The sequence below is a fragment of the Geotrypetes seraphini genome, chromosome 4 (assembly GCF_902459505.1).
Source record: "Geotrypetes seraphini chromosome 4, aGeoSer1.1, whole genome shotgun sequence".
Classification (NCBI taxonomy): Eukaryota; Metazoa; Chordata; class Amphibia; order Gymnophiona; family Dermophiidae; genus Geotrypetes; species Geotrypetes seraphini.
Genome location: NC_047087.1, coordinates 197,531,674 through 197,554,707, shown reverse-complemented (window position 1 = coordinate 197,554,707; position 23,034 = coordinate 197,531,674). Strand labels below are relative to the sequence as shown.

Below are 23,034 nucleotides of genomic sequence, written 5' to 3'. Positions count from 1 at the left end.
TTTGCAAGGAGGTGTGCATCCAACTTACGCTTGAAACCCAGAATGGTAGTCTCTGTCACAACCTCCTCCAGGAGAGCATTCCAAGCGTCCACCACTCGCTGTGCGAAACAGAACTTCCTGACATTTGTCCTGAGCCTGCTGCCCCTCAGTTTCAGTTCATGACCTCTTGTCCGTGTCACATTTGACAAAGTGAATAACGATGTTTCTTGCTCTATTATGTCAAATCCTTTTAGTATTTTAAAAGTCTCTATCATATCCCCTCGCAGTCTCCTCTTTTCGAGGGTGAGCAAACCCAGTTTTCCGAGGCGTTCTTTGTAGCTCAAATTTTCCATACCTTTTACTAGCTTCGTGGCTCACCTCTGCACCCTTTCCAGCAGGATTATATCCTTTTTTAGGTATGGAGACCAGTGTTGGACACAGTATTCCAAGTGTGGTCTGATCATCGCTCTGTAAAGCGGCATTATAACGGCCGCCGATCTGCTCATGATCCCCTTCTTTATCATGCCCAACATTCTGTTTGCTTTCTTTGCCACTGCTGCGCATTGAGCTGACGGCTTCAGGTTCCTGTCTATCAGCACCCCCAGGTCCCTTTCTTGTTCGCTTGTGCCCAATGTTGCACCTAACATTTTATATTCATGTTCCCTATTTTTCCTACCCAGGTGCATCACCTTCCATTTGCCTATGTTAAACTTCATCTGCCACTTTTCCGCCCATTCCTCCAGCTGGTTTAGATCCTTCTGGAGATCTTCTCTGTCCTTTTGTGACCCAACTGCCCGACATATTTTTGTGTCATCTGCAAACTTGATTATGTTGCTTGTTGTTTGGCATCCCATACCTTGCTATGGCTCTTGGCTGACTCTCACCTTGAGCTAAGGAAGAAAACAAGTCTTCCTTTTTCTCTAGTTAGGATTAAAAATGGATGTTGATGTATTGAAATATTGATGTTTGATTAAAGTAAAAATCTGGAATGAGGTATCCCTGTCCAAGTAGGAAAACTGCTTAGGGAACTGATGTGCCAATAAATGCTTGTGTCTGGAACAACTGAGTTCAAATAAATTATTTCTGTGTATTTTTTGTTGTTGTTGGGCTTTGTTTTCTTTTTGGCCCCCTTTTATCAAGCCGTGTTAGGATTTTATGTCGACGGCCACTGTGGTAAAATTCTGACGCTCATAGAATTTAAGGGGGCCTTTGTTTTTCATGAAGAAAGAAGACCTACATGAGCCTGTGGGATTCCAAACCACTGCAGCCTTTTGCAGGTGCCTTGAGAAATTTGAGTTGGGATTTTTACCTAGTGAATGCTTCAAAGAATTATCCCTGCATTGACTTTCTCCTGTTTCTAGAAACCTGATTTTGTTTAGGAACAACCACATTTTTTTTAGTGAATGAGATGTAAAGACTTTGAGTGACCGAAAACCGTTCCCTTTGGATATTGAACTAGTGGTAAGAGTAATACTACCCCCCTCCCTCTCATATTCAAAAGAATCTTATACCTGGTGCCAGTGATGTAGTAAGAGTGCATGGCACCTGGGGCGCAGTGGCACCCCTCCCACACCCCCCTGTCGCATGTGGGTCCCACCCTTCCCTTTCCCCGTACCTTTTTAACTTCTCTGGCATGAGCAGCATGCCCACGTCGGTGTTAGCTCCCCCTTTGATGTCACTTCCTAGGCGTGGGTCCTGAAAGTGACGTCAGAGAGAGGGTCATTGCCGACCTGGGCAGCAACCTCGTGCCAGGGAAGTAAAAAAGATACGGGGAAGGCAAGGAGCACGAGTGCATGGAGAAGAGCAGGGGGGGGGGGATGCCGAGAGGAGAAGGGGTGCCATACCCTTAGGAAGACTGCACCTGGGTCAGATCCCCCCCACCACCCGTACCCCTCTCACTACGCCACTTCCTGGGACTTCAGCAATTTTACTAGAAACTCTGAATCATCCAAAAGTGGACGCCTGGGTCTGCACATGGAGAATGCTGTGGAAGGCAGTTACATAAAGATGGATCCCTAGATGATTGAAGAAACTATAGATCAATGAGCCTGGCCCTGGCGCTGGGCGAAATGGAGAAAGCTATTGTTAAGCACAAAATTAGAGCATAGGATAAACAAGGCTTACTGGGACTGAGTTAGCATGGATTTAGCAAAGGGAAATCATGCTTTACTAATCTAGTATAATTCTTTGAAGGTGTAAATAAGCTTGAGGATAAGGATAAGCCAGTCGATACCGTGTATCTGCTTTTTTAGAAGGTGTTTTCATAAACTACCTCCTGCGAAATTCCCCAAGAAATTAAAGAGTAAAAGAATGGGAGGAAATGTTATTTTGTTGATTGCTAAAGCATAGAGAATACAAAGTAAGACTGACTTGATCAGCTTTCCAATGTTATTTTTATTTTTATACAACACACCAAATTTCACTGAAAAAGGTAGGCTTTATAAATGGAATATGAGGCCCAGAGTTGCCCATTGGCAACATAGGCAGTTGTCTCCACCATGAAAATTCTGAAGGTGCTGTACGCCAGCAGCCTAATATGAAAATATGAACAACAGCCTGCAGAACACTAGTGATTTACTCACCCTGGGCACACTGGCAATGCGAGCAGAATTTGTTCCAGCACAAAGTTGAAGTGCCGAATGCTAGGAGTAACATGCTGCTCCCCCATTCCCATTGCTTGCTTCCTGTTCCTGTAGTATGCTATACTTCCCCCTCTCCATTCGCGGTTTCAGTAATCGCTATTTCACATATTTGCAATTTTTTGGAGAGGGGGAAAAAAGAAAAAAAAACATCCTTAAGTCTTCCCCCCGGCATCCCGGCCTTACCTGGTGGTCTAGTGGGCTTTCAGGGCAGGAGCGATCTTCCTACGCTCCTGCCCCATGCAGATAGCCATTAGGAAATAGCTGTAGGGAGTTAATATTTATTTTTATTTCCAACATAAAGCAATGACCAAACAAGACACCATGGGGCTCATAATCGAAAGAGAAAAACGTCCAAAAACCAGCCTAAGTCGGCACTTGGATAACCATAAGTCAAAAACGTCCAAGTGCCGATACTAAAACCGGGTTTTGGATGTATTTAAAAACGACCTAGGCCTTCATAGTGCCACTGAACGACCAAAGCTAAACAGGGTGTAAAACATGATCTAAGTCACAAAAACCCACCTAAAGTCACCAGATAAGCACTGCAAACACATAAAATAGACCCCCACACACTACCCCAGTGATCACAGACCCACTCACCCCCATAAAAATATTAATCACACCTTTAAAATTCAGCCTCCAGACCATCATCACCTGGCAGCCTGGCATAGGAAAGCCTAGTCATCCAGCACAGAGGCGGCTTAAGCTGTCTTGAGGGTGGGTTAGGGACTCATGCAGAGGAGGATTCATGCTCATAAGCTCCTGTAATCCCTGCATTGATAATGAAACATGTGCACTCCCTTATACACCCCCAAAACCCTTTTGTACTGGCATTTAGGTGGCTCCTGCAACCATAAGGGCTATTGGGGTGGTAGATAAGTGGGTCTTTCTGGAGGTGGTTTGGGGGGACTCTCCGTGACCTCTAAGGGAGCTATAGTGAGGAGAAGACATGGCACCCTTTTTGTGAAGTTCACAGCAGTGCCCTGTAAGGTATCCCACTATTTAGGTGCCATGTCTGGGTGTTCAGTCCATCATTTTGTAGACCCCTCCCACATCCAATAGGGCTTGTTTTAGGCATTTTTGATTTGGACGAAAATGTGGTATAAAGATGGATGATTTAGCGACTTGAATAATCAGATCTGCAGGACGTATAAATAGATGATTTTCGAAAGAAAAATAATTTTGGATGTATTTTTCGAAAATGTGTCCTAGGCTGTTTTTTACTTTGGACAACTTGTGACTTAGACGAAAATGGACTTAGACATCCCTTTCGATTATTACATTACATTAGTGATTTCTATTCCGCCTGTGCCTTGCGGTTTAGATGGTTATGCCCCTCCACATATCTAGCATACAAATACATACAATATGAAACCAAGTACATCTGTTCCCCATTAAATTAGTGATGTGAACAGAAATTAGTGATGTGAAAAGCTGTCAGCGGCTTTGGGAAGTCCTGTGGTTCAGTTGATCGGGGAAGGGAGAGCTGCTTGACAGGAGGGAGGGAGGAGCATTGCTAGTAAAAGAAAAATTGTTCCCACCACAATATTTTTTACCATGGGGTTGAAGCTTTGTGCATCTAGGCCTCAGACATTACTAGAGGACTATAGATCAATTCACTGACTTTGGGACCGATACATAACCCCAGACCTATGGCCCCGCCTCCAGCACCGCACTGTTCTGCCTTCGGCTCCACCCTATTCTGCCCCAGCCCCTCCCAATTCAGCCCCCAGCCCTGCGCCCACAAACCATCTGGAGGGCCTGAAGCATGCGCAGATGTGTGTGACATCATCTGCTCATGCTCAGCGGCCGTTTAGATGCAGCTGGAGCTTGTCGGGGCTTTCCAGTACCCTGACAAACTGCCAGGTTTTGGAAAGTCTGCCAGGCTCCTGGACAGTCCTCAAAAAAGAGGACATGTCCGGATTTTCCCAGACATCTGGTAACCCTACTGATGCAGAAAGCTGCACATTGGAACGGTGTGCCGATGGCTGAGCACACAGCTTCTGATGTGAATATAATGTAAAAGTTCATCACTATGAAACATACAAGATGCAGTAAGATAATCATATCCAAACTTGAAATGTGCGAAACTTTTATGCTAATCAGTGTGAGAACACCAGATGCATGTGCATAAGGTTGTGCACCTGTACCGAGGGCAGCTAGTACTTTGCACATGTTCAAGCAAATTGGAAGCGCCAGCACGCATCTGACACGTGATGGAATGTTATTTTATGGGTTAAAAAGCAGCATCACCAAAATGTGTACATAACATATTTATTGCAGATATTTATGTGCAGAGCAACATTCCAGTGACTATGCGGCTAAAAATTTTTTTGCTTGAATCTGTGAGCAGAACCGTTACCTCAGGTCCTGTCTTAAAAAGTTGTGGATGCTGTTATGCTCACATTAAAAAAAAAAAAAAGAAACGAGTGTTAAATTCTCACAAACACTACTGCAGAAGGTCAAACTAGCTCAGCTCTGCCTCCTCTAACAGGGCGTTAAAACTCCTGTGTTGTGCTCAGCCTTTAAAGTCTTATGTGCACCTCTCCGCATCAGGGCTGAAAAGCAAATAACTCCGTTAATATTTATTTTTAAATGCTGCATGCCGGTAACCTATGCAAACAAACACCAAAAGAAGTGGAGATGGAACTGTACACATCAACTAGAGATAATAATCTAAAAATTTTTGGTGATAAATTAAAACAGTCTATATTGCAGTATTGGATCAGGTCCATTGAAACAATCCTATGTTGCAATGTTAAAGGTCTGTGTTTATTTATTTATTCAATTTTCTATACTGTTCTCCCAAAGGAGCTCAGAATGGCTTACATGAATTTATTCAGATAGGCTTTTTTCCCTGTCTGTCCTGGTGGGCTCACAATCTATCTAATGTACCTGGGGTAATGGGGAGATTAAGTGACTTGCCCAGGGTCAGAAGGAGCAGCATGGGTTTGAACCCACAACCCCAGGGTACTGAGGCTGTAGCTTTAACTACTGCACCACACCTGCTTCAGGGGTATATTTATCATCCAGTAGATGGCAATCTTGAGGCATCAATAAATAAATAATGAGAACAATTACTACAAGATAGCAAAAACTGTGTGCCTTCTTAAAAGCCACTATGTTACATCCATGTAGACCAGCGGTCTCAAACATGCAGCTCTCCAGGTGCTATTTTGCGGCCTGCGGTCTGGACACGATGATCAACTGAAGTCCAGCTCCCCGAAGTTCAAGCTGCTGAGCTGGGCAGCCTCGGCCTCGCATGCTCGCAGCAGGCACTGCAGTGCCCCCGCTTCGGGGCTGCTTCCCAGGCCCGACTTGGGACTGTCATTGAGGACGTAGACCACATGCAGGGGGGGCGGCGGAGCCCCCCTGGGCAGTGCCCGTCCTGCCCGCCTGTGCCCGCCTCGCTGCCCACCCCAGCGGGCACCGGCTCCTTGCCGCTTCCTGCTTCCAGCGCGGCCACTAGGGGGGGCGCTGCCCTCCATCTCCCACCGGCTCCTCAGCGCATGGGGGGGCCGCGATCCAGAGTGGGTCAGGATCAGAGTTTTCCCTTTCCGGACGCTGGGAAAAGTTAGTCTTAGGCAGGTCCCGGAAGATCCCGCCCCAGAGAAAAGAGCGGTGAGCAAGCGAAGCGGCCACCAGCGCTCGGTCCCTGTTCCGGAGAGCTGCCGGCGCTTTTTCAGGGGTGCCTGGGGAGGCTGCAGTGACGGAGCTGAGCCTGCGCACCCAGGTGCTTCCTCCAATGCCCTGGGCACCGGAGGGGAGGAGGGGAGAGCAAGCACCGAGACGGCGAGAGACTGCCACAGAGTGTACGAGTGTCCAGAGGGGGAGGGGATGAGGTTAAGTCCCTGGTTCATCTAGCGTTGTTTGCAGAGCTTATGTTTATATAGTGGCCTTTTAAAACTTGGGGTTCAAGAGGACTTGCTAAGCTTTCCCCCCTGCACCGAAGAGTCCCAAGCCAGTCTGGAGCCTTCAAATGCAGCTCTGCAACTGGGTTCACAGGGAAAGGGAGAGGGAGGGAAGGAAGGGGGAAGAGAAATGCCTCTCCTGCACAGGAAAGGGGGAAGGGAAATGCTGCTGCTGCTGTTGCACCACAGGGAAAGAGAGGGGGAGGGAAAGGGGAAGATAAATGCTTTTGCTGCACAGGAAAGGGGGAAGGGAAATGTTGCTTCTGTTGCTGCTGCACACAAATTGGGGAAAGAGAGGGAAGGAAGGAGAAGGAAGACAAGGGAGAGGAGAGGAACAAGAGATGCCAAGTTCATGGGAGGGAGGGAAGGAAAGGAGATACCAGACCATGGAGGGGGGAGGGAGAGAAAGGAAGGAAAGAGATGTCAGACCATGGAAATAGGGATGGAAGAAGAGAGAAATAGAAGGGAAGATAAGACATGGAAATGTAGATTTTGAAAAGAAAGCAGAAAAATTGAATATTAAGTTAATGCCAAAGATGGATGCAACTACGTCAAAGAGGCTTACAGGGACATCTATAAATACATAAATAATAGTCTCATGTATGACTATTTGGAACATTTTTTGTCGATTAAGCAACTTTTTTTAAACAATTGAAGTTCTTACCAATGTTTAGAGAGTGATGTTTTACAAAGTAAATGCAATGATTGGATGGTAAACTCTTTTACCAAGGGGAGGTTTTCACCCCCCTTCGGAGTTTCACTTTTTCTGAGCATTTTTCAGATGACATTCGCTCTCTTCCCACTGGAATCTATTATTATTATAGTCAGTTTCCTATTTATTATAAAGATGGATTCAAAGCAGAAAGTGAAGACAGAAAGAAAAAGAGTCAAAGGACAAGAAGGCCCTGGAAACATAGTTAAAAGCACAGAAAAATAGTCACCAGCCAACAAAGGTAGGGAAAATGATTTTATCTTCAATATAGTGATTGAAATGTGTCAGTTTTGAGAAAGAAAAGATATTAAACTTTAAATGTGAGGTCTGAAGAAAAAATAGAGTACTTGGAGGGCCGCAGAAAAAAATAGTTAATGTCTTATTAAAGAAATGACAATTTTGCATGAGGTAAAACTCTTTATAGTTTATATATCTTTCCTTTTAACTGTTAAAGGAAAGTTTTATAAACTATAAAGAGTTTTACCTCATGCAAAATTGTAATTTCTTTAATAAGACATTAACTATTTTTTCTGCGGCCCTCCAAGTACCTACAAATCCAAAATGTGGCCCCGCAAAGGGTTTGAGTTTGAGACCACTGATGTAGACGCTTGTCGCACTTCAACCACTATTGCACAGATTTACACACATCTTCTGGATAAAACACATCTCTACTGTACATCGCACAATCATCAGATTGCTTGCAGATGTCACACTAACTACATGCCTTTGTCTATGCAAGTCTTCTGCATTTGCACCTCTACAGGAAGACAACTTTGCGATTAACAGATAATGCACTAGAGGTATGGAATCTGGGTTGTGATTACAGGAAGTATGATTTCCCCCACTTGAAGGAATAAAGGGATAGGATTCAACCAGCCACTCGCAAATTAATTTAAAAGAAAACTCAGTGACAGGACTTGTATACTGACTTTTTGTGGTTATACATTCAAAGTGGTTTACCTAAATACAGGTAATTATTTTGTACCTGGGGCAGTGGAGGATTAGGTGACTTGTTCAGGGTCTCAAGGAGCAGCACTGGGATTGATCGCATAACCTCAGGGTGCTGAGGCAACGGCTTTACCATTAGGTCACTCCTTGTCTCCTACGCAACTTGGGTTTGTCTTATCTGTTCAGACAGATCCTCTTCTGCCTAAAAGTAGGAAAAATAAATTGTGTAGTATGAGCAAGAGGAAATCATAGGTAAGCTAAGCAAACTGTATCTGGCTGCAGCCTCCCATGGCTTTCCTGAAAAAGGATACTCTTAATACTTGCACTGGTTTAAAACCATAATCCCCAGCAAGGTTCTCTAGTAGCAAAATCCAGCTTATTGGTATTGAAGTTGAGGGGATTATTGTAGGTATGAAACCTACTAAATGGCTGTTTATTGTTGCGTTAAGATGAGCGCTGAGTGACAGCTGGAGCAGACATTCTGGGACTAATCTCCGACTCCCAGCTTTGGTGACTCACTGAACGCTTAATTTGTGCTTTCCTCTCCGTTAAAGGCTGGTCCATTCCCTTGAGTATCAGTTCAAACCGTGTGATAACTTTATTCCTTTCTGAGAATTTTTTTTTTTTTTTTTTTTAAACAGCAGTACTGTAAAGGAATAAGATAAGGCATGTTTATATGTTGCTACAAAAATCAAGAATAATCAAATTTAATCATCTTAAGGCCTCTTTTGCAAAGCCGCGCCAGCGGCTGCGCTGCGCGAATAGCCCCGAAGCCCATAGAGATTTAGGGCTCCTTTTATGAAGGCGCGTTAGGGCCTTAACGCGGGGAATAGCGCGTGCTAAAATGCCGCACGCGCTAGCCGCTACCGCCTCCTCTTCAGCAGGTGGTAGTTTTTCGGCTATAGCGTACACTAAAAACGCTAGCGCACCATTGTAAAAGGAGCCCTTAACCCTTTCAGGACCATAAGGATCGTAGGCCAATTTTAGTGGTTTTGACGACATTTTTATGGTAAAAAGGGCTTGCAGATGCCAAAAAATTGATTTTTTTTGTGAAATATCATTATTTTTATTTAAAAAATCACACTTCTGGCTTATGGACAGTGTGGCAAGTGAATCTTCTCGTCAATCTGACAACGACGCTAATGAATGAATGTCGGAACCAGTTTGTTTACATAAAGGCAGTATCATATGGAATCCGTACATATCAAATTTAGAACTGTAGACTATCCCAATCAAAATTTATAGGATTTTAAAGTTATGGGACAAATATGTCCCTTGGTCCTGAAAGGGTTAAAGTGCTTCGGGGCAGTTGCCATGCGGCAGCCGCTATCGCAACTTTGTAAAAGAGGCCGTTAATATTACTGTTTCCATGATTGTTAATTGGAAGTTTTTATACCGTTACTAATGACTGGAGAGTCAATTCTGAGCAGATTGCATGAGCTTCAGTAAAGGTGTTAAAGGTGTCTGATACTACTTTCCCATTCCTTTTTTTATTGTATACAAAGCAATAGATGAACGATTAGTTCTTATATCCTCTGCTGGCTCTGCGACCTCGGGCACGTTCAAACTTCCTACCCTTGGAGCGCACATAAGGCTTAGTGTGGCTGTGTGGGGTACCGGGTGCTTTGCCGAAGTGTCTATAGACTTCACGGGCCTTGCGCGGACCTGATAGCAGGACTGTATTCTGGCCTTTGGGTACAGCCATGGCCAGCTGGTCAAAAGTCATGATCAACCCACCATTTTTCAGAATGCGATCAAGAGCCCCTGCAGTTACCTTCAGGGCACATATCTTCAGTTTGGGGACATCGAAAATCCTTACATCATCTGTGATGCATCCCACCACCACAGCTGTCTTGTTGTCCCGGCCTGGGAGCTTCATCTTGCGGATCAGGCGGGACAAGGAGAGAGGCGGTCTATTGGTACGGCTCATGAAGAGACGTCACAGTACCACCTTGTTGAAATTGGAGGTGGTGCGCTGGGCCAGGAACCTATAGAGCTTAACCAGGAGCCTGAGATAGATATCCTGACTCTTGGGTTCCTTCCGTCACACTTTACGGTCCTTGTTGTGGCGGATATCTACTCCCTTCAGTACAGCGCCGCCTGGGTAGGAGGGGGTCCCGAGGCGCCTCCCAAGGCCTCTGTGCACATGCTCGGGGGCGGCAGCGCGACGATGGCGGAGGATTAACAACAGGCCTTTCCTTACCATGATGGCAGCCACGTTCCAGCTCCTCCTGCTCTTATGCTGTAACTGAAGAGTGTCTTTGTCCAAGAGGAAAATATCCCCTTATTTTTAGTGTTATCGAAATAAGCAGTGAATACTGCAACTTAGGGTGTCTTCTACTAATCCGCGCTAGCGGTTTTTGCACCGGGAGCCGCACTGAATGACCTGCAGTGCTCCCAACGCTAATAAGAACTCTATGAGCGTCGGGAGCAGCGCAGGCCATTCAGTGCGGCTCCCCACGCTAAAACCGCTTGCGCGGTTTAGTAAAAGAGTGGGGTTAATGTTTTTTGAGAGGTACCTCTTACTATGTTAGTGCTGCATGTTATTCATTTAAGACAGGGGTCTCTAAACCTTTCGCCACGAGGGCCACATTGGGTATTTCAGAACTTTTCAGTGGGTGGTAGAAAAACCCCCAAGATAAATAACTCTACATATGAATTTTTTTGAAAGCAGAAAATTTTATAAACTAATTACAGAGTATGTGAGATTACATTATCGTATATTAATGACGACGAACACTACCAGCAAATTCTCATATTTTCTTCACAAATTATAATAAAACCATTAATGTGAATGATGGAACTGTCTTTTCTTTTTCCCATCCATGTTAAAACTGTAAAAAAGAATAAATTTATAAATAATTATTAAATTATCAAAATCACGAGAACTCCGTACAAGCAAATATGTGAATAAGTGAATACTCACCTTTAAATATAAATTTATGAAATTACAAATTGAGGGCTCCTTTTACTAAGCTGCGATAGCAATTTTAGCGCGCACTACATTGCCTCGTGCACTAGATGCTAACGCTACCATTGAGCTGGCGTTAGTTCTAGCTGTGTAGCGCAGGGTTAGCACACGCTATTATTCTGCGCGCGTTAGAAATGCTATCGCAGCTTAGTAAAAGGAGCCCTGAGTATTACACTGCACCACTGCAAATATTCTTATGGACAATTAACCGTAATGACTAGTAACGAACTTCCAAATTCAATTTAAAGATGAGTCACAGCGCCAGAGCTACCTACAACCCCGCAAGTTGACACTGCCGATCGAGGCCGAACAAGTATGAAGAAATACCGCGAAGTATACAATTACGATTCAGTATTAAATAAAGTTGTGAATAATATTAACATAATATGGAATATCAATATATTTTGAACATAATTTTAATTAATGCATTTGAAATCTATCAACACCCCATGTTGTTTGTTGTTTGTTTGTTTGTTTTTGCGGATTCTCATTGGAAAATTAGTCCAGTTGGCGCATTTCCGCACAATTCTTCCGCAAGTCAGATAAAATCATATCAGACCGTACTTTGGAGATCCCTGATTTAGGAGAATGGGCCACATGCATAGAAAGGAATCTTTGCAAAGCATATGAACATACTATGAAACATCCGTGACTTTCATATTCATAGGTGTTTGATGATGACTTTTTAAAGACTGCTGTGACCAATGTTCCTTTGATGTCTGCAGTGTGGAACAATACAATTGTCATTCTTTGACGTCCTACAGCAACTGTGCTACGGTCATTATATAATATTTTGTTTTTTGAAGGTTTCTTTCATTCATTAAAAACATTCTGCTTTGATATACCATCACACTCTGAAGATTTGGGGCAAATTGTTACCAAATAGCGCCCTCTTCTGGACAAGCAATAGTTGCAAAAATTGTGAAAGCTGAATTGTAAATGAGTCAGAAAGTGACGTGTTGCAAACGTGCAATTAAGTTGAATTCTGTTAGGTATATTTGTTTTGATCCCCGAATGATGCATTTTTGTATTCTAAACCCATGGACCTGTCAGCGCTCCTTAGTGGTCTTCTATCTACTTCTACTCTGTATATTAACCCCCCCCCCCTTTTACAAAACCACAGAAGAGGATTTTAGCGCCAGCCGGTATGCTGAATACTCTGCGCTGTTCCGACACTCATAGGAACTCTATGACTGTCGGAGCAATGCAGAGCATTCAGTGTGCCGGCTGGCGCTAAAAATCTCTTACGTACTTTTGTAAAAGAGGAGGGGCGGGGGTAGATTTCGAACAGGACCTTTCACAGTGCCAGTCCTATTATGATTGAGTTTAATTTTTCCTAGAATTGTACCTTCCTCTTCCTAATAATAGTTGATTGGTAAATGGAGAATATGGTATAATATTTTTCCTTTCTTTATTTTGTTGTGCTTTATTACTGTGACAAACTTGTTTCTTGTATTATATTGTAAAAAAAAAGTATGAAAAAAGAAAGAAAATGACGTTGCCCCCCTGAAAAAAAACCTTTCCAAGGAACCTTGAATGCTGCTTCCAAGAGAGATGTGCTGACTCTATAGGATAGCTAGTAGCTTCATGCACCTTCCTTTATGCTGCCCTTCCCATTTTCCCCTCCCCCTCTGAGGTCTTCCCAGAAGGATGCTAACCATTGGCAATGATGAGATAACAAAAATCGTTACAGGTCAACGGCTCACCATGTTTTGTCATGTTTCTGTCATGCTAAAATTGCATTTCCTGTTACCGCTCTCCTGGCCAAAGCAATTAGCTTCTCCTTTATTCCTCCTTTTTTTTTTTAATAGAGTGCAGGAAACAGAATGAAGAAAGCATTTTTGCTCACCCATATGATGTCATCCACTTGTGTGCCCAACTCAGTTCTGCTTGTTGATAGAAAATTCCTGTTATCTCAAATCTTTCTGTGTCAAGATTCTGCTCTGTGTGTGGTTGGGGGAAAATCTGACTTTTCTCATGAGTGACAGCGTAACAAATTGATTTTTGTCTCTCTGTTTGTCCATTCTTTCCTTTTCACTCTTTTTCATTGTACTCTGGAATGTTGGATCGTGTTAACACTCTGCTGTAAAATCCTTTGCAGTAATGGGTTATTTGCTATTAGTCTTTTCATTTTTATATTTTTTAACTGCTGAGGCAACCACAGTTTCTAAAAGTCTGTGAATCAGCTGTCAGTCTAACAATTAATATTTGGTTCTTGGAGCCCATGGTCACCACAATCTAGGTTTGCTGAGCCACTTTATATTTGCACAGCTAACTACAATTCTGCCTTCTTTTACATGCAGCATTCTGCATTTTAAAATGTGCCTACTTGGGCTTTTGCTGAAAGCTGGTTTAGATGTGGTCTACTTGTCAGCTGAAATGTTCTCATCCCAACCAAGAAGAGAATTACATGGATATGGTTCCATCAATGATCTGAAACAGAATTTCGTTTCTGCAAATTGGCATTTCACAAACTGCCCCTTTTAAGAAGGTGCATTAGCGTCTTTTATTGCCAGCTGCAGCGGTAAAATCTCCGATGCTCAAAGAACGTTGGAACATTTATCACTGCCGGAAAGCCGGACCCTCTCCGGACCCCCAATGCTAACAACCTCCCCCCCAATGACTCCCCTAACCTCCCCCCAACTAACCTTTAAATGTTGGCCGGCTGGACGGGTCTTGCTGCCATCCAGTCGACAGGCCCGCCTTGTTGAAATAAGACGGGTCCGCCCCTTCCCGGCCCATCCCCATCTCATAGGCACCTGGGCAAATCAGGCGTTAGGATTAATGGGGATGGGCGGACCCGCTATGCCTAAGGCCTGATTGGTCCAGGCTTCTAGAGCCTGAGCCAATAAGGCCTTAGCGGGGATGAGCCGGGAAGGGGCGGGCCCGTCTCATTTCAACGAGGCCTGCCTGTCGGCTGGACGGCAGCAAGACCTGTCCAACTGACCAATATTTAAAGGTTAGTTGGGGGGGAGGTTAGTTGGGGGGGAGGTTAGGGGAGTCATCGGGGGGGAGGTCGTTAGCATTGGGGGTCCGGAAGGGGTCCGGCTTTCCGGCAGGAGGGATTGGTCACCCTCCTGCAAACGATTGGGAGTTTGGGGGGGTTCCGGCAGGAGGGGTTCGGCACCCTCCTGCCGGCGATCTACAGTTTCGGGGAGTGGGGATGGCTTTCCGGCAGGAGGGATTGGACACCCTCCTGCCGGCGATTGGGAGTTTGGGGGGGTCCGGCAGGAGGGGTTCGACACCCTCCTGCTGGCGATCTACAGTTTCAGAGAGCTGGGGCGGCTTTCTGGCAGGAGGGGTTCAGCACCCTCCTGCCGGCAATTGGGAGTTTGGGGGGGGCGGCAGGAGGGGTTCGACACCCTCCTGCCGGCGATCTACAGTTTCAGAGAGCAGGGGCGGCTTTCCGGCAGGAGGGGTTCAGCACCCTCCTGTCGGCGATCGAGAGTTTGGGGGGTGTTCTGGCAGGAGGGGTTTGGCACCCTCCTGCCGGTGATTGGACAGGCGGCCGCGGCCGCTATACTTATTGCGGCAGGGAGATCCCTTGCCGCGATAAGTATAGCGGCCGCATCTACTTACAATGTAGGCCAGCATTTTGCTGGCCTACATTTTAAGCGTCTCTTCCTCTACTAGGGGGACGCGTAGGGCCGCCTAGCTTAGGCGGCTTGCGGCCCTCCCTAGGCTCCCAGAGGCACCTTCAATATAGGCGGCCTGCCTGGGGAGCATTTTTTTAAAAAAAGTGCATCCCAATTGGCTGATTAGATAGCTGTAGGACGCCTACAGCTGCCTAAAATTGTGACGGCACTTTGCAGAATCAGGGCCTAAAAGTGCTGCGTTTACACCTGCCATTGACATGGCATAGCTGGATGTGTCTAAATATTGGCACTTAAATGCAAATTTATACTAAATTCTATAATGGAATCTGGGTGCTCAGATGCTGTTATAATATTAGCAAATAACATGCCGTATCTTGACACGTAATGTTTGGCAACTTTTATAGAATTAACTAATAACTTTTTTTTTTAATCAGTTCATCCAATTCCTTTGAATAAAGAGAAGTCTGGTTATTTTGATCTGGATTCTAATGATTACAGAAAATGCAAACTGAAAACTTACAATCTCTGTAAACATGGTTAGAAGATTGCCCCTTAACCTTGGATTTTCATTAGTGAATGTCCGAAACCTTTCCAGAACTAATAAATACATCATTCTGCTCACTAGCTCTTTCAGCACTGATTGCGTTAAGCTGGCCAGCCTGTATTCCTTGTGGTCCTCCGCTGCTGGTTTTGTGCCAGGTGGTCCTGATGTGTTTACAGTCTTCCAGCATCCCATCAGCCTTCCCTCCCCTCTCCCCCCTCCACCACCCCCCAGCTACTAGGAGAAAAGATAATAACACTTTCTGCTATTCAGTTGAGCTTCAGTGGATGATAAATGTTGGAACTATTACCACCGTTGCTGCCTCGCTAGGACTCCACGGAGCTCTTTAAAAATGAATTCTCACATGTAAATTTCTGCTCCATCAACCTTTCTGACATATCAAACATTGCTATTGTTTCCGGAACAAACTCTACAACATGCCCTTGTTACTGGATTTGTGCACAAGACTGTAATTGCTCCGCAGCTCTCACATCTTTCTCATTGCCTCATAGCTGTAATTTGTGCAAATTTTAGAAGCAGAAATCTTATGCCAGGCAGGTGAGGGGAAGTGGAGGAGGGGGAGGCTTTGCTTGTGAGTCATGAGGGGTTGTTGGCAAGAGACTATGAGCAGGGGAAGAGAAAAAGAGCAAAACATCTGATTACGGTGCAACAGATACTGTACGTGTTGATTTCCTGGAATGTCAGTCTGTATATTTCAAATAAACAGTGTTATCTATCATTATCATTGGCGTAGCTTACCAGTCCGGTTTGGTTTTCCGTAGAGTGTGCATATTAACATTTGGATAAGTCAGTGTTATTGCTATGTTGGCTCCTCTTGAATTTTTGCATTGACGTAATGAGAGAGCACAGCTTTTGAAAACTAGTCACAAATTTATCATTGAAATAGTATCACCTACAACTTGGACTGTTCTTCTGTGTAACATTTGGACAGACAGGTCGAGGAAATAGCTACTGGAACACATAGATCATTTTTTTTTTTTTTACCGAAACACTTTTCAGACGCCAAAGGAAAACTTAACAGATCGATATTCAAAAATATTGATATAGTTGGTAGCAATGTTGACTGTAGATTTTTTTTAAAAAATTTATTTGCAGAAGTTCTACTTATATTTTATTCTGGAAATGGTGCCTACAAAAACGGTGCTGGCCCCATGTCAGTGACACAAAGACGCTGTTACCAGAATTGTGGCTTACATCAAACTTATTACCTCCAAAACCAATATCACTCAATTATAGTATTCTTTCACACTTGCTTCTTTGTTCATATCATATCATTTCATCCAAAAATACTCCATCGTTCTAGTAATTCATCTTGATGTGACCTCAGCGGCTACACCTGAATTTCATATTTCATGAATTTGAATGCAAAACAAGATTAAAAAGTGACCAATGAGGTATAACCTGGGTTTTACATGAAATATGAAATTCAGGTGTAGCCGCTGAGGTGAATTACTAGATGAATTACTAGAACGATGGGGTATTTGTGGATGATATGATATGAACAAAGAAGCAAGCGGTGAAAGAATACTAGTATAATAATTGAGTGATATTGGTTTTGGAGGTGATTACTTATTGATTTCACTCAGAAGAATACTTATCATTAGAAAGGCCTTAACTAGAGTCACATCAAACTTAGACATCATTAATGTAGGCCAGGGCTTTAAAAGCATGAAAAGTGTTTGGCACTGAATTGCCTAATGTTTGGCAGTCTATTACAGGCAGGAAGATAGCCCCATATTCAATTTTGTCACCTTCATTTGGACTGCTTCAAGTCTTTTTATATCTTTAACAAGATATGGCCTCCAAAACTGATGGAGACCATTCAGGTCTATGTGACTGTGTGCTTATGCACAGTTAGCACAGTTAGAGTTCTAAATTAATGAACCAGGAAAATGTGGTATATTATTTTTTTGAAAGTCAGTGATTAATATTTATGAATATGTTGTGCATATGTGTGAATTAAAAAACAGACAAAAATTGGTCGTGTGTGAATTTCTGAGGAAATATTTTGGCACTTGTTTTAGTGCAAATCATTTAAAAACCATCTTAGTCTGTACTATAGATACATTTAGCAGATTCCTGTTGTGAGAAGATGCCCTCTTGGGGGGTAATATCTCTAAAATGGGTTAGTTTTGTATATAGTATGACAGTAATTAACTTCATTCCTAAGCCAGGGTATGTGGAATAAGTTATCTGTCTTTCAAAATAACTGTTAATGCTTGTCATAGTACTTGCTTTGTGTCAAAGAGAGCTTCCTTCTGGAGGTCATAGGCTGCCTATACATATTAAATCCTATCAAGTTATTCTTAGACATTGCTTTTAATCAGGCCTGTTGCATCCAGCTTATTGGAAATTATTTCTGTATCTTTCCACCACAATTTATTGGTACTAGAAGATCTTTTCCTTCTCTACACAATGCACAAAATAATCACTCAGCACTGACACCTATATTACCAATGTCATTCTCATGAAAAAATATTTCCTCCTATTGGATTTAAAAAGTATTACTCTGTAACTTTGTAAATCTTGATGCAGTAAAAAATTAATCCACTTGTAACTGTTATATACCACTCAGGATTTTGTAGACTTTGATCATATCTCCCCCTCAGCTTGGAAGAGAGAAGGCTGAGGAGAGATATGATCAGTCTACAAAATCCTGAGTGGTGTATAACGGGTACAAGTGGATCTTTTTTTTTTACTGCATTAAGATTTACAAAGACTAGGGAACACTTGAAGTTAGAGTAATACTTTTAAAACCAATCAAGTTTCAAGTTTATTAGATTTTAATATACCGACCATCAAACAAATATCTGGCCGGTTTACATTAAATTTAAAAAAAAGTAAAGAAAAATAAATTGAAATAGTAAATATTTAGAAGTGCATATAGTGAACATTAAAGACATTAACATGACAAACTTGACAGTGAGGATAAAAGGGAATGGGAGGGTAGAGTTACATTGTAGAGAGAAAAGGGAGTGAGGGGAAGTAGGAATAAAACATGTTGGGTGGGGAAGGTTCTTTAAGAGAGATACAAAATTTAAAAAAAAAAAAAAAAAAAAAAAAGGTATAAAGTAATGTGAATGAAATTAGCGAGAAGAGTAGAATCTAAACAGAAGAGAATGCATCGCGAAATAAAAAAGTCTTCAGGCCTATCTTAAATTTATCTAGATGTTGTTCGTCTCGAAGTGGTAGTGGTAGAGAATTCCACAATGTTGGGGCAGATACAGCAAAATTTATTTTCCGTGTATAATAGAACTCTTTAATGGAGGGAATTAATAGGAGATTTTGATTTGTTGATCAATAGGAGGAAATATTTTTTCACTCAGAGAATAGTTAAGCTCTGGAATGCATTGCCAGAGGATGTTGTAGGAGCAGTTAATGTAGCTGGTTTAAAAAAAAAGGTGAGGAAAAGTTCATAAACTGCTGTTGAGACAGACATGGGAGAAGCCACTGCTTGCCCTGGATCGGTGGCATGGAATGCTGCTACTATTTGGGTTTTTGCCAGATACTTGTGACTTGGATTGAACTCTGTGAAGATGGAATCCTGGGCTAGACGGACCATTGGTCTGATCCAATAAGGTTATTCTTATGTTCTTATGATTTTCTCATAGACCCTAACCTTAATTAACTTCCTCAGGCATCAAGGTCTAATGTGCTATGAAGCCACTTTGGACAATGCAGTTAGGAGCTACTCCCTACCCACTAAACAGAGGAAAGTCAACTGTTCTCTTATACTTCCGCAGTTAGTGTCATGATTGTTGCTATTTTCTGTGTCTGAAGAAAGCCACAGCATGATGGCTGAAATGTCGGTTCTACCTACCCAGATGCAGTGAGACCTGGAAAAAAGCAACAAACAATTCAACTGCTTCCCATGGGGCCTTTCTGCCTCTAGTAGAAGAGGAACTCCTTGAAATTTCAGGCACCCCGAGAAGACAGGTTTTGTTTAATCTTCTGGAGAAACAAGGATAAGAGGTAGCCTGTGTAGAAGAGTTGATGTGGTCTCACATCAAAAGACTGACTCACTGACACTCTCTTGGAGGGCAACTGTAATCATAAAAAAAAAAACCCCAAAACCTGAGACCTTGCCCCAAAGCCGTCCTTGGGAGCCAGAAGACTGACACAAAGCAGAGCCATGAGCATCTCCGTGCAACTACAAGTGGAAGAGCCCCATGGTTGAACCAGAGCAAAATCTTCCATGCATCAACCACAAAGACTTTTCTGGATTCCAGTATGTCAGATGAGATCCTGGTGTACCCTTAGGAACAATAATGAAGAGGCCTTCTTTGGAAGAATCTGTTCTCCTTTTTTTAGGCCAGGTTTACCTTCATTGTAATGATGGTTTTCTTGGTAAGTGCTGCCATGTTATAGAGTCTCCACCCTCTAGATCTCTGCCATCTTTCTGGCCAGTAGTTGGGAATTTCCATCCTTCCTGCTCTTTCAAGGGCTTTATGAAGAATAAAACCACCTCAGAGCAGCTCCTGTAGCCCCTCTCAAGGCATCATCACCCATTTACAGCATAACAAACACAGCTTCAATCACTCAAAGAGAGAAAGCCAGCTCCTCACAGTGAAAAGGTTCAGAAAATGTGGGAACTCTCCTCCCCAGAAAGGTCTCCCTGCTCCATAGGTAAGAAATACTATTGATGACCTCTTCAACCTTGAAACTCCCAGCCCCCTTTTTTAAAGAGGTGTTGGAATAAGACTTTTGGACCTCCCCCCACCCTCAAGGGGTTCTAGCAAGTTGGGGTTTTTGTATCTCAAACCACCACAGTAAAAATTCCCATCCCCTCCTCCAGCTTGTTGTGTAGAAAGGGGTCACCAAATATGGTATCTGAGCCCTGTGCACTCCAACGGTGAGCTTTCCACAGACTAACAAAGTAAATGACAGCAGATAAAGACCTAAACAGTCTGCCCAACAGTCACACTAATTAATTCATAATTAAATTGTCCTTATTTGATATTTTTGAGACTTAGACCAGCATTGCCTTTAGGGTCTAACTTAGAGTTACCAGACATCTGGGACCATCTGGGTGCCCGGACAGTTTTTTAAAAATGGGGAAGTCTGTCTGAGTTTAGCTGGCTTTTCTGACTCTCCCACCTACCTCCTCCTTGAAGTCTGGTTGCTGTAAATTAATCTTTGCGCAGCCAGCAGCATCAATGAGGTAAGTCTACTGCTGCCGGCTTGCCTCTCTGCAGGTCCCGCTTACGCGAGAACAGGAAGTTGCTGCAAAGAGCCAGCTTCTGGGGCAGGCTAGTGGCAACTAAGGGTCCTAGTCATCACCCCTAACAGGGGCCCTGTAGGACCCTAGTACCAGTAATGATTTGGCCCACTAGGGCTGGGATCCACAGGTCAGTCCAGACATAGGGCCTCCCTTGGCCCAGGGGAAATATCCAGAAACCAAACACTAAAAAACCAACACCGAGGCACCGGGGTGTGACCTGTGTTTCAAAGAGCCAGGTCACATAACAGGAGTCTTGCTACACCAGTACAAGCTTCAACTATCTGATGTAGGCAGAGATTACTGGCAAGTTCCAAACCTGACCTCTGAAAATTGCCCACCACATATAAAGAAATAATTACAGGAATAATCTAATCTAATCTTTGGTTTATATACCGGGTCATCTCCCAGTGGCGCTCAACTCGGTTCACATATAATAAAGACTAAAGTACATAGCAGAAAACATAGGAGAAGGGAGAACTAATTAAAAACTAAACTACATAAGAAAAGCATAATTGCAGCTGGCTTAAAAGTCTAATGGAGTCAGGAAGTTCATTCCAGATCTCTACAAACTTGAAAACAAAAGATCGACTGAGCTTCCCAGCAGATTTAATTCCCTTAAAGAAAGGGAAGGCTAACTTATATCTTTGTGTGTTTCTCAAATGGCAAAGTCTAAGGGTATTCCAACATAAGGGGACAAAAGGATCAAATATTCATAAGAACATAAGAATTGCCATCTCCGGATCAGACCCTGGGTCCATCAAGTCCGGTGATCTGCATACGCGGAGGGCCCCGCCAGGTGTACCCTGGCATAGTTTTAGTCCCCATATCACTGTATGCTTCTCAAGGGAGATGTGCACCTAATTTACCCTTACCCGTATCACTCTATGCCACTCTTTAGGAGATGTGCATCGAGTTTACCCTTAAATCCTAGAACGGTGGATTCTGCAATTACTTCCTCTGGTAGAGCATTCCAGGTGTCCACCACTCACTGCGTGAAACAGAACTTCCTGATATTCGTCCTAGACCTGTCCCCCCTCAGCTTCAGTCTATATATCCTCTTGTCCGTGTCACATTGGACATTGTAAATAATTGCTTTCCCTGCTCCATTCTTTCAGTATTTTGAAAGTCTCAATCAGATACCCTCGCAGTCTCCTATTCTCAAGGGAGAACAACCCCAGTCTCCTAAGTCGTTCTTCGTAGTCCAGGTTCTCCATACCTTTCACTAGCTTCGTTGCTCATCTCTGCACCCTCTCTAGCAGAAGCTTGAAGATTATGCATGTGCATTTCAACTGGATCCTAAAACGAACTGGGATCCAGTGAAGCTTTATCAACAAAGGGGAACATGATCATACTTTCATTTCCCAAAAATGAGCTTAGCTGCAGTATTCTGTATTAACTGAAGTCGTTTTAGACTGCAGTGCTTAATGCCCAGATAAACTGAGTTACAATAATCTAGCAGAGAAAGCACAGTGGATTGTACCAACACTGAGAAATGTTCTTGATGAAATAGTGATCTGACCTTCCTCAACATGCGCAGATTTTAAAAAAAACACTTTTTTGTCAATGAATTTATCTGTTCATGAAATGTAAGTGATGAGTCCAAGATGACACCCAGGATTCTAGATACCTGTTTTCAGTGTGACAGAGGAAGGGAGGTTTTCTAATCTTGGCCCTATTTGGTTTTGGCAGCGTTCAGTTTCATTTGAATAGACAAAGCCCACAGTTGAAGTTTAGAAATGCAGCAGTCTATTCTAGGGACCAGGTTGTTAAGATCAGGATCAACTTCTAATAAAATGAAAATATCGTCTACATAAGTAAATATAGGGCTCCTTTTACGAAGGTGCGCTAGGGTTTTTAGCGCACGTACAAAATGACCGCGCGCTTTAGCATGCGGTAGCCGAAAATCTACCGCTTGCTGAAAAGGAGGCGGTAGTGGCTAGTGCGCTCGGGAATTTAACACGTGCTATTGCACACGTTAAGGCCCAGAGCACCTTCGTAAAAGGAGCCCATAGTCTTTGCTGATGAAAGGCAAAAAAGTTTTCTGAGAAGTCATATATATATTAAACAAGATTGGCGACAGTGGAGAGCCCTGTGGCACCCCATAGCTGGATTTCCAAGAGGAGGAAGTCTCACCCTCCAAATATACCTCATAAGATCGCAATGAGAGGAATTTACTAAACCAATTCAGTACAACTTGGTTTAAACCAATATCTGATAACATACAAATCAGGATGTCATGATGAACGACATCAAATATAGCCGACAGATCAAATTAGCCAATATAAGGATAATTCTATAACAAGATGCTTACAATAGAGAAAACTGGCTCTTAGGTGTATACAGGCCCAATTTACAGAATAAGTAAGTTAAGTGCACCCTTGCTATATTTAGGCACCCACAGTTATAATAGGTGTATGGCTGCTGTAACTGTGAGCACCTAAATTTTAGACATACTGATACCGAGTTACACTAGTATTCTGTAACAGAATCTG

At 43.2% G+C, this 23,034-nt stretch overlaps 1 protein-coding gene and 1 pseudogene across 1 annotated transcript in view; one reads left to right on the top strand and one right to left on the bottom strand.

Annotated features, from left to right (window-relative positions):
* CDH23 (cadherin related 23) overlaps positions 1 to 23,034 on the top strand; it is a 1,673,137-nt gene that overhangs the window by 872,142 nt on the left and 777,961 nt on the right. The window lies entirely within an intron of this gene.
* LOC117359085 lies at positions 9,674 to 10,398 on the bottom strand (annotated as a pseudogene).